This window comes from Strix uralensis, chromosome 1 (genome assembly GCF_047716275.1).
Source record: "Strix uralensis isolate ZFMK-TIS-50842 chromosome 1, bStrUra1, whole genome shotgun sequence".
Classification (NCBI taxonomy): Eukaryota; Metazoa; Chordata; class Aves; order Strigiformes; family Strigidae; genus Strix; species Strix uralensis.
In genome coordinates this window covers 16297453-16315451 of record NC_133972.1, presented here as the reverse complement: position 1 = coordinate 16315451, position 17999 = coordinate 16297453, and the positions used below count along the sequence as shown (strand labels likewise).

The 17999-nt window shown below is 39.9% G+C and overlaps 1 protein-coding gene across 1 annotated transcript in view; it reads right to left on the bottom strand.

Annotated features, from left to right (window-relative positions):
- The window catches only part of CNTNAP2 (contactin associated protein 2), a 1208535-nt gene that overhangs the window by 116315 nt on the left and 1074221 nt on the right, over positions 1 to 17999 (bottom strand). The gene's annotated exons all lie outside the window — the stretch shown is intronic.

Sequence of the window (17999 nt, the reverse complement as noted above, 5' to 3'; positions counted from 1 at the left end):
CTTCTATTTAATTTGTTTTTCTTATGTATAAAATAAAAAAGCCGCAGCACCCTTTTAATTCTTCTGAAAAATCTCGGGTGCCCACTTATGGTCTCAGTGTTCCAGTCTGGCTGAGGTTTCTTGTTTGGTTGAATTAACAAAACAGTCTTATAAAAATCTTCCTCTGCAAGACTATTAAATTGTGGTAGAAGTACCACTCTATGATCATTATCACTAACAATGCTGATAAATAGTGGGAAATATTTTTGTACATGGCCTAATAGATTTTCACAAGGTTACGTCAGACTGAATTAAATGCATTTTTATGAAAACTGGAAGGCTAGGAATAAACTTTACAGAGAATGTTCTTTCAAACCAAATGTATTATACAATTGACACCTTTGCTTTTTTTTCTGCAAAATTGGCTATCTCTAAAAGAAAAAATTAAAAGCATATTTTATTGCTGTTGTACTCTCTGTTCTCTGCTGAATAAAATAATTTAATTTCTTGAATGAACTGCCTTTCATAAGCCATGAATTTAGTCTGTTTGGCCTTTTGCACTTTACAAGACAGAAAATCTGTATGAGCCAAAGCTTGCCATTAAAGAAATAAAGATGTTTCATTTTAATGTTATTATGTCTTATAACTTCAGCAGTTTTGCCAATAAACTCAGGCAAATTAGGAATTAGAGTAAAATCTCTCCAGTACTTAAATTGTACATTGTGTTCAAGTCTATTTTCAAGGGGGGTGTGTGTGTAATTCTCCTTTACTTTTTGCTTTGAAGAAGTGCCTTAGATCTCTTCACTGTCAGTCTTGAATTGCTTCCCAAAACGCCATCTGTCTACAAGACTGTAAAATGAGAACCCCTTAGCAGAATTCTCATCTTATCCTGAGGCAACTGATGGCACTGTTGCTATTGCTTGTGGGTACCTTGAGTACAACCCCATCCAGGTTTTTTAAAATCTCTGCAAGAATACTGCTTTGTTTGTAAACTGTCTTTTGGATGGAAGCATCTCTAATTTTTTAAAGGAAGATTATTCTTCCTTTAAAAGAGAAAGTGTAGAGAATTGACAGAGATATTTCTAGTGCAAGTTCTGTGCCTACATAGTCTAGCTTTATGCATGGCTTTAAACTGAAAACTGTATCACAGCCTGAAAGACTTATAATGAAATTTGTACTTATTGGAGAAAGTTATTCACTCTGACATAAGAGTACTAGTTGTGTAAATTCATATTATATTTTTATATTTAATCTTGTAGTTAGGGAAGGACAAGCATTCCAGAAAAATCTTTTCATCAAAGTCTCTTTTCAGTGCATGTACTTGCTGACATGCTGAAAGTTAGAGAGGGCAGTACAGCATCAACGGACTGTGCTGATTCATCCCCAAGCAGCCTAAAAACATGAGTCTCATAAATCAATGTCCTGGTTTTGGCTGGGATAGAGTTAATTTTCTTTTAGTAGCTGGTACAGTGTGTTTTGGATTTAGTGTGGGAATAATGCTGATAACACACTGATGTTTTAGTTGTTGGAACGTAGCACTTATCCTAAGTTAAGAATTGTTCAGTTTCCCATGCTCCGCCAGCGAGGAGGTGCACAAGAAGCTGGGAGCGAGCACGGCCAGGAGAGCTCACCCCAACTAGCCAAAGGGCTATTCCATACCATAGGACATCATGCTCGGTGTATAACCTGGGGGGAATTACCCGAGAGGGGAGGATCATTGCTTGGGGTATTGGTCAGCAGGTGGTGAGCAATTGCATTGTGTAACACTTTTTTTTAACTCTTCAGTTTTATTTCTCTTTTTGTTATATCCCTTTTCATTACTATCATTATTATTATACTATTTTTTAATTATTATTGACATTTTATTTTATTTTATTGTAGTTATTAAACTGTTCTTATCTCAACACGTGAGTTTTTTTTTTTTTTTCTGATTCTCCTCTCCCCATCCCACAGGGAAGGGGGAGGAGTGAGCAAGCAGCTGTCTGATGCTTAGTTGCTGGCTGGGCCTAAACCACAACCAAAGGGGAGGCAACTTGCTAGGCTGATGGGCTGAAATGAGCTTTGCAGATGAGCAGAGGCTGCATGACAGCATGTCTCACATGTGAGTTATGATGCTTCTTCAGACTCTTCATCCTCAGTTTCCATTGGAATAAATTTTCAAGTCTACAGATTAAGTATATTTTCCAACCAGCATCTCTAGGTAAAGTGTTAAGGTACTTGTACCTTAACAGAAATGGATGAATGTCTGATCACAGGCATGTTAGTCAGAAAAGGAAGACAAAAGAAATTGTATCTCCTCCCAATAAATAAGACCGGGGATCTGGTGACAACTGACACGGAGAAGGCTGAGGTACTCAACAACTTTTTTGTCTCCGTTTTCACTGGCAATTGCTCTTCCCTCATCTCTCGAGACCCTGAATCTCAAGGCAGGGACTGAGGGAATGAAGCGTTCAAGGTCAGGTTGGATGGGGCTTTGAGCACACTGAGCTGCCCCCACTCCTTCTTTTTCATCTACCCCACCTTTACTGCTGGGCATGGTGTTGTATGGTATGGAGCAGCCCTTTGGCCAATGGTCAGCTGTCCTGGCTGTGTCCCTTTCTAACTTCTTTGCTACCCTCAGCCTACTGACTGGGGAAAAAGTGGGAAAGAGAGTAAGGTTTGATGCTGTGCAAGCACTGCTCAGCAATAGCCAAAACACTGGTGTGGTATCAACACTGTGTGTTACGCACAAATCCAAAACACACCAACTTATGGTCTGCTGTGGAGAAAGTTAACTCCATCTCAGCCAGACCTAGTACAGCATCAAATTTGTTCAGAAGTCCAGCATAAGTAGTTATGTAGAAAACTAGCAATTACTTAAGTTTTTTTCTTAAGTATGGTTTCCTTTTCAATCTCTTTATGTCTACATATACAGCCCTTGAATGATGAGGTATCTCTGACTCAAAAACATCCTTGGTTGACATGACAGTGGTATTATTCTGCCTAACTTTTGAAGGGGATGATTAAAAGATATCTAACAAACGTGCATATCTGACTATTTAAACCCCAGTGATCAACTGAACCAGAGCAGGATTTTTTCAGAAACATGTATCAAATGAGAGCACAGGTCCCAGAGATTTCTAGTAGTCAGTCACCTTGTAGCTCATGAAGTGAGTTTTATGAATGATCTTTTTATTTTCTATTCTACCAAATACCATAAAACTCAAACCAGTTGTTTTAAGAAATGAGAATGAGGACCAGACATTGAACAAATGTCTGAAATTGCTTAATTATGAAATAAACAAAAGAAAATGAATGTGGGTTTTAGTTTATTCACCCAATACAAGGTTTTGTAATGGAAATGTCACAAAATTGAACAAAGGTGAACTTTTTATGTGCTTCTGCCACATATATTCACTCATTAAGCTGAAGTTTGTGACTTAGTTTTACGCTTTCTGTGCCTTGTGCAATTATATAATTAAATCTGAACACGTTTATTTCATCGATTCAGTTTTCTAAGGTCTCAGGTCACTGTCAACCATCTGTTCAGAACTTTGGCAAACTAAATGCCCTTTTCACTCTTTGTTTTGTGTTCTTGTTTTTCAGCTCTACTCACTTTCCACTGTTTCCTCATCTTAAATTTATGAGGCATTTGCCCATGAAAAGGAAGGGACACGACTGCGCCACCCTGCAGGAAGACCTGAACAGGCTGGAAGAGTGGGTTCACAAGAACCTTATGATGTTCAACAATGACAAATGTAAAGTCTGGCACCTGGGAAAACATAATCCAGGAGTGCAACACAGGCTGCGATCTAGCTGGAGAGCAGCTCTGCGGAAAGGGACCTGGGGGTCCTGGGGGACAATGAGCTCAATATGTGTGAACAGTGTGCTGCTGTGGCAAAGAAAGGCCACAGGATGCTGGGCTGCATCAACAAGGGCATCACCAGCAGAGATAAAGAAGTCATTGTCCCACTCTACTCAGCACTTGTCAGGCCACACCTGGAATACTGTGTTCAGTTTTAATCCCTGCTCTACAAAAAAGATGTGGACAAGCTGGAGAGGTTCCAGAGGAGGGCCACAAAGGTGATCAAAGGACTGGGAAGCCTGCCATGTGAGGAGAGGCTGAGAGAACTGCGTTTATTCAGCCTTGAGAAGAGAAGGCTTAAGGGGGACCTTATTGCCATGGTCCAGTATTTAAAGGGTGGCTACAAAGAAGGTGGAGAATTCCTTTCTACAAGGAATCACATGGAAAAGATGAGAGTAATGGGTACAAGTTACTGCTGGGGAGATTCCAATTGAACACAAGAGGAAAGTATTTCACAATGGGAGCAATCAGCCATTGGAATACTCTTCCCAGGGAAGTGATGGATGCCCCAACATTGGACACCTTTAAGATTTGGATGGACCAGGTACTGGGCCATCTTGCCTAGGCTGTGCTTTTGCCAAGAAAGGTTGGACCAGATGATGCTTGAGGTCCTTTCCAACCTGGTATTCTATGATTCTGTGATTCTATGACTGCATTGTCTGTGGGATTCTGCATTCCTTGGGTCCTTCCTTTCAAGGCTTTCTGGTAGATATGTTTTAGTTAAACACAAGTTCTGAGGCTCAACAGCACAGAAAGTAACATGAACTATGTCCTTTGCTATGCAGAAAGTCAGGCTAAATGAGCTGATGGACTTTACTGGCATTCAAGATCTATGAACAGCTAGGTCTCCCATTTTCCTAGAAATCCTTGTGTTTCAAGTCTCTTTTTTTTTCCTATTTTCCTAGTTTGATCTTTGTTGATAAACTGCAGGCTAGGATCTCTAGCTATAATGAGGCTGCCAGCAAAGAAAGAGACGCCAGCAGATGGGTGGGTGCTCAAAGATACTAAGCAGTAGGTGGAGGTTAAGACACAGCAGCTGTGAAAAAAAAGGAGGGATTACAACCCTCCTCACAGTCAGTTTTGTATGCCGGTGTTTCTATTTCTCTCTTCTCCCATTACCCTTTCTCTGAAACACATACTTTCATCTCCTCCCTTGTACTTTGTTTCTCTTACCTCCCCTGACGTATTTTTGTACCCATCAATGGGGCTCACTGATGTTTTCGGTGACTTACATCAAAGGGAATATTATCTAACTATTTAAATCCTTTTGGAATGCCATTCTTAGAACATTAATGCCTTGTTACAGCTAGAATCAGAGCTCACTTGCTTGGCTGTGAAGCAGGATACACTGTAGACTAAAACTTGCCAGGCAGATATTTCCTCCCTCCACTTTGCTTGCTTGTTCCGTGAAAACAACAGCTTGAAAATATTCTATCTCTGTAAGGGCAACATCTGCCAAACTTCTTGGACAGTTTGTTTGTAAATACCTCTCTGACAAAGGGCTCACCAACTAAATCAGTAGGCAGAATTCAGTGAAATGGTTGAAAATGAAGGAAAACTTAATCAACAGAGATGCTAAACCTATCTAGAGCTAGTGGTTTATATATCTTGATATGGAATCCATCGCCAGGGTGAAGAACAGGTCTCATATCTGTAGTCACTGGAATCCTTCCCACTGACCTTTAGTAGACTCTGGATAGAAAAGAGGGCTTTCCAGGACTTGAAAGCAACTATCTTGTCTGCCTTTCACACTTAGATAGCTGAGTTTAAAGATAGTTTTACAAACTCATCTCTAAATTACTTGCCCTGCTGCCCTCATTTGCACAGGGGTGAGAGATGGCCATGCCAATGCTGACATCGAAAAAAGCATTGATAGGTTGTTCCTGGCTGCTAAAAATATGTGCAAAGGGCTACACATGCTACCCTGAAGTGCCATATTGGAACACAGGACCTGCTTTGAGGAGGCCACTTCTCAAGGGATACAACTAAAAATTAAAGCGACCAAAACAAGATCTCAGAGAGAAATTGTTGATCCAAGTTGCTTGACTGCAATGCAGGAATTACAGCATAGCTTGGCTGTCTGTTAATAATCAGGTAGCTGTCAAAAATCATGACCATATTTCCAATAATTGGACTAAGCACCTGGAAGATTTCATCATTTATCTAATTCCCAAATGAAATGGCCATTTGAACTAATGAGCGAAAGCTTCATTCATTTGACCAAATGACAGTGCACATCTATGCCCAAGACTGCAGTGATCCCTGAGCTAAGTGCCAAATGAACTAGCTCTGGAAGCTGCGCAGCTGCATCAGCATGATGCTGTGCCAAGAGTAATTAGTTCTAATGAGAGGCTATACTGCACCTAGGATCAAACCCAGCATAGCTGAGTGCTGATTTATGTGGATATGCCATCTTTCTTAGAATTAGCTCGAGTATCTCTCTAACATGGGTGTTCGTTGTACAGACTAGACACACTCTACATGTGCCTGTAGGTTAACAAGTCAATCAAAAAAAAAATCATGCAACTTTATACTCTCTTGGATCTTATGCAGTCATTTATGGAAGTGTCAAGAATGAAAAAAGGGTGAATAAAGCTGTTACTTCAATGTAACATCTTTTAACACCGACTTCTCATGGTATAAATCCATCCACCAGATTAATATCGTAACAAGCAAGGCTCAGTGTCTTTCTGAACCTTTAGAACAAGCTGATATTCTGTATGGAGTAAACAATCCATTGGACAATCACAGACTCACAGAACCATAGCATGGTTTGGGTTGGAAGGGACCTTTAAAGGTCATCTAGTCCAACCTCCCTGCCATGGGCAAGGACATTTTTCACTAGATCAAGTTGCTCAGAGCCCCACCCAACCTGACCTTAAACACTTGCAATGATGGGGCATCAACAGCTTATCTGGGCAACCTGGTCTAGTGTCTTACCACCCTCATTGTAAAGAATTTCTTCCTCATAACCAATATAAATCGACCCTCTTTCAGTTTCAAACCACTGCCCCTTGTTCTGCTACTACAAACGTTCATAAAAAGTCTTTCTCTGCCTTTCTTATAAGACCCTTTTATATACTGAAAGGCAGCAGTAAATTCTCCCTGGAGCCTTCTCTTCTCCAGGCTGAACAATCCCAACTCTCTCAGCCTTTCTTCATAGAAAAGGTGTTCCAGTCCTGTGATCACACTCCTCCAGCCTGTCTAGGTCCCTCTGGACGGCATCCCTTCCCTCAAGCTATCAACTACACCACTCAGCTTGGTTTCATCTGCAAACTTGCCGAGGGTGCACTCATTCCCACTGTGCACTGATGAAGATATTAAAGATGAAGATATTAAATAGTATTGTTCCCAGTATGGACCCTTGAGGGACACCATTTGTTACTGGTTTCACTCGGACATTGAACCATTGACTGTAACTCTTTGGACACAGCCATTTAGCCAGTTCCTTATCCATCAAACAATCCATCCATCAAACCCATATCTCTCCAATTTAGCAGCAATAATGTTGTGAAGGATCATATAAAAGGTCATCAGTAGCTTTTCCCTTGTCCACTGATCCAGTCACTCCATTGTAGAAGGCCGCTAGATTAGTCAGGCACAATTTTCCCTTGGTGAAGCCATGCTGGCTGTCTCTCATCACCTCCCTGTCATGTGTATGCCTTGACATAGCTTCCAGGAGGATCTCTTCTATGATCTTACCAAGCAGAGATATGAGGCTGACTGATTGGTAGTTTCCAGGGTCCTCCTTTTTACCCTTTTTAAAAATGGGTGTGATGTTTCTCCCTTTTTCCAGTCACTGGGGACTTCACCTGAGTGCCATGACATTTCAAATATGATGCAGAGTGGCTTAGCAACTACATCAGCCAGTTCTCTCAGGACCCTGGGATGTATCTTGTCAGGTCCCATGGACTTCTGTATGTTCAGGTTCCTCAGGTGGTCTTGAACCTGAGCTGGGTTACAATGGGAGGGACTTTGTTCCCCAAGTCCCTGCCTTGATGTTCAGGGATTTGAGATATACAGAAAGAGTGATGACCATCTATATTGATAAAATATTACTTTCCTGTGAAAAAGGGGGTACAGTGACTGCTATACATTTGCTGCTAACATGTATGGAAAGGAGAAGAGAAATTAACTTCTCAATGAAAGGTAAAGGAATGAAGACATGTATAACTGAATGTCTTTAACCATTAAAGGTCTGGAAAAAATGATACTGTAATATTTAGAAAAGATACAAATAGAAATCCAAGGGTGTTGTTTTGCAAAGATTAAAGAAACTAGTTTATGGTGGACAGGATTTATTAAAGTCCTCTGCAAATTCATCAGGAATACAGAACTCTTCAGAATGTCTGAAGCTTCTTATGACCTTTTCAGTGTGTTTTTATATAACATTTTAATTTTGAAATTTTCAAAGCATCCTGCAGACCAGATAAACAAATCAGAATGAAAAACAAAGAAAAAGGCTTTGTCAAACGCAGAAAGGAGCATCTTCTGAAGTGTCTATTCTTCTCATATTTTTGATACTCATTTTCTCAACCTGCAGCCTGAAGGTACTTGATTCAGTCTCTGCTGTGTGCGGGATCTACATCTGGTAGCTGCAATCTTGCAGTGACATTTCTTTGCAAATGGACAGGGAATTAGATCTACTGAGAGACGTTGTCCTGATTCAGCAAGAGCTGCTGTTTTCTTATGCATATGACTATGTTGTCACATTGTAAGACAAGACTGCACACAAATAAATTGTTTTGCTGTATATTTAAAAGACATGAACTTTAATACATTACTGTCCTTCTTCCATGATACTTTCACATCTCCCTTCTAGTAAGATTTACAACTGGACCAGTTTCAACAACTGGACAAATACTAGGTGTAAATTCTAGCTTTCTGTTTACAGAAACCAAGCATCTTTGGATTAGTGGGAATTACATATGTTGAAATCCTTCTTTCATAACTTTGTTTTATGACTGTTCAAATATATTTTCATATATCTGGCTGCCTTACTGAATAGCTAGCTGTTGTCTTGTTCCTTCATTGCCTGTGTTGGATTAAACTCTCTCTATTATAATAATCTTCATTTATTGTCTCCATGCTGAGCCCTTGAAATTAATTATCCCCACCTGTGGTTTGAATCTTATATATTCAATATATACCTGTTGACTCAGAAGTACTGTACTACATTGCAGCATAGTCCTGGGAAATTCTGGGACTCCCGTAGTCTGGGATTCCCAGAGTACTGGGAAATATTGGGAAGAGATGTCAGAAAAAAATTGTGGAAAAGGCAAGTGAAGAGAAGGCAAATGCAAGCTTTAAGGTAGGAAAGAGAGTAACTAGTGGTGTACCCCTGGGGTCAATCTTGGCTCCAGTCCTCTTCAAATCTTCATTAATTATCTAGCTGATGACAGGGCAGAGTGTACCCTCAGCAGGTTTGCAGATGTCACAAAACTGGGACATCCATGCTGCCATCCAGAGGGACTTCAACAGGCTGGAGAAATGGACTGACAGGAACCACATGAAGTTCAGCAAGGGGAACTGCAAAGTCCTGCACCTGGCGAGGAAAAACTCCATGCACTAGTACATGCTGGGGGTCACCCAGCTGGAAAGCAGCTTTGCAGAAAAGAACCTGGGGGTCCTGGTGGAGACCAAGTCAAACATGAGCTGGCAGTGTGCCCTGGTGGCAAAGAATGCAAATGGTATCCTGGGCTGCCTTACTAGAATTGTTGCCAGAAGGTTGAAGGAGGTGATCCTTCCCCCTCTTCTCAGCACTGGTGAGGCCACACCTGGAGTGCTGTGTCTGGTCCTGGGGTCCACAGTACAAGAAAAACATGGACATACTGGAGAGAGTCCAGTGAAGGGCCACTGAGATGATTAAGGGACTAGAGCATCTCGCCTGTGAGAAGAGGCTGAGAGAGCTGGGGCTGTTCAGTCTGGAGAAGTCTCAGGGGGGATCTCATCAATGTATATAAACACCTAGGGAGGGTATAAAGAAGGATCTAGGCTTTCTTCAGTGGTGCCCAGTGACAGGACCAGAGGCAATGGGCACACACTGGAACACAGGAGGTTCCCTTTGAACATCAGGAAACACTTTTTCAGTGTGAGGGTGACAGCTCTGCAGGGGGATCTCGCTGAAGCCCACTGGATTTTTTTTCATTATTCTGCTAATCCGTTGGCTAGTCTGAAGCATCAAGCTTAATTCTGCTGCTCACATGCCACTTGCACCAATATCCATCCATATCTACATATTCTGAAACATTTACAGGCGTATTTCAGTGCTTCCTTATTGCTGTTTTACATGAGTTCAGCTAACAACATTATTCCAATCCCCCATCCCTCCCCCTTTCTGTTTTTCAGTATTTAAGGGAATAATAGACTGGGATACTACTGTGTGGAGTAATTTCCTCAAGTGCACATTTACAGCTGCACTGTTTCAACAATACTAGCATTAAAAGTGGGCTATTCACTACCAGTAGTCTGCTCTCAAAAGGTTAAGAAAGAGGCATATCTGTTAGATACAGCACTTCTCGTTTACAGCTTGTTTCTGGTAGAGAGAGATTAGGTCACTGAGCCATTGTGTTTCCATGCACACACAAGATTACTCCTCTGGAGCAGAAGTTGAGTAGAGAACAGCACAGATTTACAATCCTTCCCCAAGTTTTCCCTGGGGTGGTCCTACCTGCTGTTTGACTGCAGCTGAGGGGGAACTTTAAACTGCTGGAAACCTGTCTCGACCTTTTGCTATCTGCAACTGGTTAAATGCTCTCTAGGTGCAAGGTAGTAAAAAAAGATGGTGCCGGCTTTTCTCACCTTGTGGACAAACATCAATTCTCTTTCTACGGGCAGACAATCACTTACACAAGTAATTCACAATATTTTGGAAAGGCAGAACTATAGTGGAGCTCAATCTGAAGGGAAGTCAGAATGGAATACAGCACCTTCCTCATCATGAGTAAGCATCTGTGTGAGGACAAAGATAAGGAGGGATTTGATTTTGGTAATAACTAAGAATCAGTTATTTTTATTGCACTTTAAAATAAACCTAACTGTCAACCAACCAATCAAGCAGAAATACCAGTCTTGCTACACAGTAGATTAGATTGCTTTGGGGGATAAAAAATATTGCATTTAAATGAAAGTTCCAAAATTTCATATGAAAGATCATGCAAAGGCCAAATATGCCCTAAGAAGATTATTATTTATTATCATTATTTATTAATATCTTCCGTTATGCTAATTGTGCTCCAGCTGTCTTGTAGATAAGCACTTGGAAACAAATCTCATGTTTTTATGATTATATTTTAGTTGATGTAGCAATTTTCAGCCATGGACATCAAGAATGAAAAATAACATTATCAGTCCTGCATAAACAGAGAACCAAAGCAAAGATATGTGAAAAGACTTGTTTAAGGTCAAACATGAGATGGTTAGAGCAGGGTTTGAAAAAATACCTACTTGCTTTACATCTAAGGCAATAAATACAATTTCAGATAGATGATATTAACTCTCATCCAGCCATCCCTCTTCCAATATCTACTTAGCTGCCTGGAAGGAAGGAAGGAATGGTGACTCAGTTGAAGGTCTTGTTGATTCATCTCATGAGAGTTGCTAAAGCTTAAAAAATACAGCAGCAATATCTTCTGGTCTCTTCTGTGAGAGATGATTCACACAAAGGGAACGGTAGTCAGTGCACTGAGTGAAAAAGGAGAGGAAACATGTGCTTTCCCATCTGTAGTGGTTATAATATACTTCATTATATCCTTTTAACTGCAACACTCTACCATGAAACTGAATTGGTCCCATGCAACAGAAGACACCTCAACAAGGGGGAAGCACAGACATCAAAACAGAGCTCTCCCACGCAGCATACAAAGGGTTTTGTGTAACTGGTACTTATTTTTTGTTGGATGAAAAGCAAAATAAAAGTGGATGCTAATGTTCATAAAATCAGATTATGTCTGAGCATGGTAAAGTATCAGAGAGATTTTTGAGAGGGGAGAGTAGCTTCTTTTCCTATGAAAAATTGCTATGCAGTTGGCATGGTTCTAAAAATGCTGAGCAACGGGTCTGAGTGCTTACAAGCAGTTACAAAGGATACCAACCCCCTTCTCAAATACGTCACCTTTGAATGTCATAAAAATCAGCCAAAATTGTAAATTGTGCATCATACTAAAATTGGTAAGAGCCTGGTGCAAGCCTGAAAAGTAGACATCAAGACTGTCACTCTTCTGTGGCATGATTTTGAGAAAGCACATTGCCCATGTCCTTTTCTTTCTCTTCTGTGGTGTTTTTCTGTAATTTGTGTATTAGATGCAGATTCTGCTGTAGGATGTGGTTAAGACTTGTAAAGGTATTTAGATGCCTGGGTGGTAGCTATCAAAAAACTTACATCTGGCCAGGTGCTCACGATGATATGAACGAATTGATTTTTCTGCCTTGCCATGTAAGTTTTTGTCATTTGTGGTGGCTGCTATTTACTTGTGTGTGGCTGTCCAGGGGTCACCGTCAGAGTAAGGACCCTGCTGCACTATGCACTGTACTACTACAGTAAAAAAGGCCATCCAAAAATATGTCTCAAGTTTACTTTTAGTGTAGTAACTCTGTATATGAAAAGGGTGTGTGTGAGGGGGCAGGGTAGATGAACCCAGCTAACTGTGGCTCCCTTTTTTTGAAAGCTTTAGACAAAGATTTTCTTCTCTTAAAATCATATTTGTAATAATTTATGGTTGCCAGCATTGAGGGTAGACCCCCCAAAATGGAAGATGATATCTTTGGTATTGTTTACTTTTTTATTCTGCAGCAGGAAAAAATATCTACAAAGCAGGAGTATCACGGAGTGATACAGGAGAGTGGGAGACAGAATTGACATGTTGGAGGTAAAAATATGTTCTTTGACTTCATGATTATTAGAGATAGAAAACTGTAACACACTGGCAGAGGATAAAAGGCACAGCCACGTGGTATATGCTCAGTTTTGACTGCTATGTGAGTAGAGGGACCTGCCTGGTTTAGCCACCTTTTCTTAACTATTTTGCTTCTCTGTATGCATGAGTCTCATGAAATGTAAAGCCAACACGAGACCCATTCCTATTTCCTCCTGTAACAGTGGAAAACTTAAAAGAGTGAGTGAAAGGATTTATAACTGTATAAAACATTTGTTAAGAGTTCATACTAATAGAGAGCTGTCTTCAGTGCATGAGTAAAGACAAAATGCACTACGGTAATCCAAGCTCTATTTTAAAAACAAAGTCAAGATGTTTAGATCAAGAGGATATAAAAAGCCTAAATTATGCAAGATAGTGTAATGACAGTCTTGGGATAGTAACTGCCTTCATGCTCTTCTTAAAAAATAGAGTCACTGTTTTATTAACTTTTAAAGGAAATTTTACATTAATGTTTTATCTTTTCTTTCAAAATGTAAGAAATTATACATGTGTGTAATGTTTCTGAATGGAAACTCAGGAGGAGAAATACTATTTTTCCTTGTCTTCAAAACAAATGTAGCAAAGCAAGGTAGAGAGACAGAGACTGAATCAAGAGGAACTTAAAAATTAATTAATTTTCATCATGATTTAAGTTGATTTTTTTTAAACTAGCATTTAAACCATAATGAAATGCTACAAAGTGTTAGGAAAGTCTGTGGCCAAAGCTTTATATGTACATTTAGCATCTACCACATTACAATGTTCTCACAAACACTTAAAGAGAAAAAATTATATTTACTTGAATCAATCTATTGACATAATTTGAATTAATCATGTGCATAAATATTTGAAGCATCATGGATACAATTGTATTAGTATTATTAAAAACACCTCCTTTTTCATTATATCTTATAATTTAGTCACAGAAAATATTTTTCTACTTTAAAAATGAATTGCTTTGGTAAAAAGAATAAAGAATAACTTAGACTAATAAAAGAATAATTTAGGCTAATTAAACAATTGCCAACATTTTATGTAAAAAGTCCAATTTAAAGAAAAAAAATAGCTTACAGACTCCCAAGACCCTGTTTCAACACTGAGAAGAAAGATTCTCAAAAGCATCTAAATGAATTAGAACCAGAAGACCCATTGGATTCAGGCCATATCGCCTCAGGAAACAATGCAAAGTGGTTGGACCATTTCAGATTTCCTCACTCGTGGCATTTCAATGTATGGTGCGATGTTGATGATTAGGATTAAAGGTAAGGATTAAAGAGAATAGTGATATGGGTGACAGTGTAGTGGGTGTCTGCTACAGGCCACCTGACCACAAAGAACAAGTGGATGAGGCTTTCTAGAGACAGCTAGAAGTAGCCTCAAGTTCACAGGCCCTGGCCCTCATGTGGGTCTTCAACAACCCCAATATCTGTTGAAGGAGCAAGACAGCAGAGCATAAGCAAGGTTCCATTGGTAACAACTTCCTGACACAAGTGAAAGAGAAGCCAACGAGGAGAGATGCTCTGCTGGACCTTACACTCATGAAAAAGGAGGGGCTGGCTGGGGATGTGAAGTTTGAAGACAGCACCAGTTGGAGTGATCATGAGATGGTGTAGTTCAGGATCCTGAAAGGAGAGTGCAAGGCAAAAAGAAGATAGGCTTCTTCAAGTACTGACATGCTACTTAAGTAGCAAAAAGAAGACTATGGAAAATGTGGGCCCACTGCTGAATGAGGCAGGGGCCCTGGTGACACAGGACATGCAAAAGGCTGAGGTAATGAACGCCTTCTTTGCCTCAGTCTTTACTAGCAAGACCAGCCTTCAGGAGCCCCAGGTCCCACACATTAGGGACAAGGTCTGGAGCAGGGGGGTTGGACCAGATGACCTCCAGATGTCCCCTCCATACTCAACCATATTTTGACTGTGTTTCTGTGATTGCAGAGACTGTGTGGGCTATTTACTTACTGAAAGAGCAACAGAGATTCATTTTAGTCCCATGGACAGCATGTTACCAAAACCCCACCACTGTTCTTTGCTGAGATGAGCATTTTTAAATATTAAAGTATTTTTGGGGAAAAAAAATAACTGCATCTCAGGCGGTCTCTTAGCTACCACGTCTATCCCTTCATTTGCTTCGTGGTTCATTAAGAATGTCATTATTCCTGCAAAGTGGTGAAGAAAAGATTGAGATATTCAAAGATATTGTTTCCTCATAATCTAGTGATCAGAGCATCCACAGATGCAGTGGAAGGTAGGTATCTGAAACCCACATGGGCAGATAAAAGGAATGCACTGGGAACATCTGCCAAGTCTGTCAATGTAAGGTAGGCAGAGCAGTGCTTACTCCACTCAAACCAGAGCTCTTCATGTGCTACTCAGGTATTACAAAGATGCAGGCACATCTGGGCATGCCATAGGATACATTCTGAGGACATTTCTTTGGAAAATTTAGGCTGATACAGGCTTAACACACTTCCTGCTAGGTGGCAGCTGAATAGGTATTTTGAGTATCAAAACTTTGTATTGAGATGTTTAAGCCTGCTGGTGTATCTAGCCTCTGACACCTTGTCTTCAGGAGAAGACACATCCAGTCATGAATGTCAAATTTAGTCATTACTATCAAGAAGAGAGGAAGCTTGTCCTCTTAGTTTGTTTTGGAACATGTTCCTGTTTACCCTGTTAAAGCAGAAAACTCAGTGACAAAGTTGGGCTGGAGAAGTCAACTGAGCTCAAAGTGGCATCCTGCTTCTACTTACCACATGAACTAATGCAAGAAGCCACACAGTCACTTCAAAGAGTAGCAGGATGAGAAAGTCTTTACATATCAGTTTATTAACTTCAGTTCTACATGTGAATTTTTATTTCAAATTACATGAAATTACAAAGAAAATGTAAACTAATGGAGCTACCATAGTTTAATGACTTAGTGCCCACATTTTACCCTGCAGTTAAGAAAGGTCAGAGTGCACATAAAGCCAGTAAGTGAAGCAGACATCACTTTCTAATGTGTGGCAGAACACAAAGAATATGAAAACATATAAAGGATTTAACAAAGTCAATGTAATGGATATCCTTTTTTGATTAAAAAACCCTCTGATTTTTGGAAGAAGGGAATTGTTACAGATCTAACATATTTGATTTTCTTCCAAAAAGAGCAGAGATGGAAATAGAATTGCACAGATTGTTGATGAGCTGGATGAAGTATGGCTCATCAGAAAATTAAAGGACCTCTTAATTTGTTTTGGGTCAAATAATATTTAGTATTATAATGAATACCTTTGCAGAAGAAGTCAGCATATGTCTAAATGTTGGAAAGTCGAGACAATAATACATAACAAATGGGATCCCAGTGTGAACAGCCAAAAATTCCTAGGATGCAGTGGGCAGGTTAAATATTAATGCCATTGTAAAACACCCTAGTAAACAATTATCAGAATTAATGTGGATAGTTTTGATTATCTATATTTAAGAAAGAAGTAATCACAGTGAAATGAGTAGGGAGAACTTTATTGGTATAACCAGAGAAAGGAACAAGGGAAAATGTCTTATGAGAAGAGATGATGTGAGTTTGTCTTGCTTAACATAGCAATTAAAAGCTGAGAGAAGGTGTGATTGCTCCATAGATAGGTGAGGGAGAGTAAATGCTAAGAAGGGAAAACAAGTAGTTCAGCTGAGGAATGATACTGAAACAAAAATGAATGGCTATAAACAAAAGATGCAAATAAAACTGTTAGGAATTAGAAGATTTCTAACCAATAAAGGTGTGAAAGTCTGAAATGGTTGTCCAGCTGGCAAAAATTCGAACTGCTTTCAATGGAGTCATACAAATTTAGGGAACTAGACAGGGGTTATACATTGTGGTTTTCTGTGACAGCAAGGATCTAAATTCAAGGACCCAGAAGGTCTGTTCCTGTCATGTGCCTAAGACATCTGGTAATTTTGTACAGTATAGTAAGTATTTTCTTTCTGCAGGAAAAAGATCAGCGTATATGAAAAAGGTAGCAAAGCATATGCAGTTCCGGTATATAACAGAAAGTAGGCTGGAAATGAAGGCAAAGACCTGAGATGATAGTGGGTGGTAGGGCTAGCAACAGTTTGCCACGTGTTGCATGTATTTAGTGCAATACAAACCAAAGTTAGGGAGAACTATGCTTTTGGAATGCCAACCAGTTCCCACCTTAAGCTTTCTGTGAGCTGGAACTGATTTATAAGACACAGCACACAAAAAGACTGTTAAAGTAACATTTATGGCAATGAGAAAAGCATCCCGCCACCCTTAAAAGGACATGGGTAATGCTGAGGGGATGCTGTATGTCACTGTGTAATGCAGGGGCGTGAGTGCCATACTGACATTGAAGCAGACCAAAGTAGAGCAACCTGCACCCGGCAACCTGTACCCTGTCAAGGGTCCAAGAGAAGAGCTACTGATGGCCTTAGTGTCCCCACAGTCCTGTGCCCAGGATTTTCTATCGGTCAGTTTTAGCCAGTTCCCCAGCTGGGATATTTATTTGCTGCCTTTGGCTTGCTCCCACATGCCAGCCTGGGCACCTATCCCCATCTGCTAATTAGGAACAAGGGTACAGGTGGAACTGACCATCTCAGATGGGCTATAAATTGCCCTGTTTGAATATCAGGCTTTTCTGCATCACCTACCTCATCTGAAAAGGAGTCTTATCTTTAAAAGAATGGTATTGGTACTTCTTCAGTCTAGGTTTTTTTTGTTTGTAACTTTTATATTGTCCTGGAAAAGGATGAGAGTTTGCAAATACTGCTGTAAAAACATTTGGGTCAAAAATTTCTCTGAAAAATTTTAACGTTTTTTCCATTTAATTTGATGATTTCTTACTGGCTCCTGGGATGAAGATACTCCTCAGTGCCCTATGCATTCTTTGACGTGTGGCTAATGCAACATGCTCTCCAAGGGGGTTGTTTTTCAAAAAAGTGACCTTCTGTTAGAAAAGCAAAATAACCCAATTAAAAGAAACAATGAAAGTCACACTGGTTTCCCTACCCAGCTAGAAAAATAAAGCAGTGGAAAATTTAAGCTGCGTTTACATTAACATATGGGAATTTAAAGAGTATCATGTGGAAAACTTATTGATATGGTAGAATTCCATTTTAGGATGCCTCTGGAGAAAGAACTGATGAAGTAATTAAATTTTTTAAGAAAATATATTAATCAGGCATGTGTTAGAACATTCAGTCTGGAGGAACAAACGCTGTCTGGGCAGAACCAAACAGCAATGGGAATCATGGTCCCTGGTC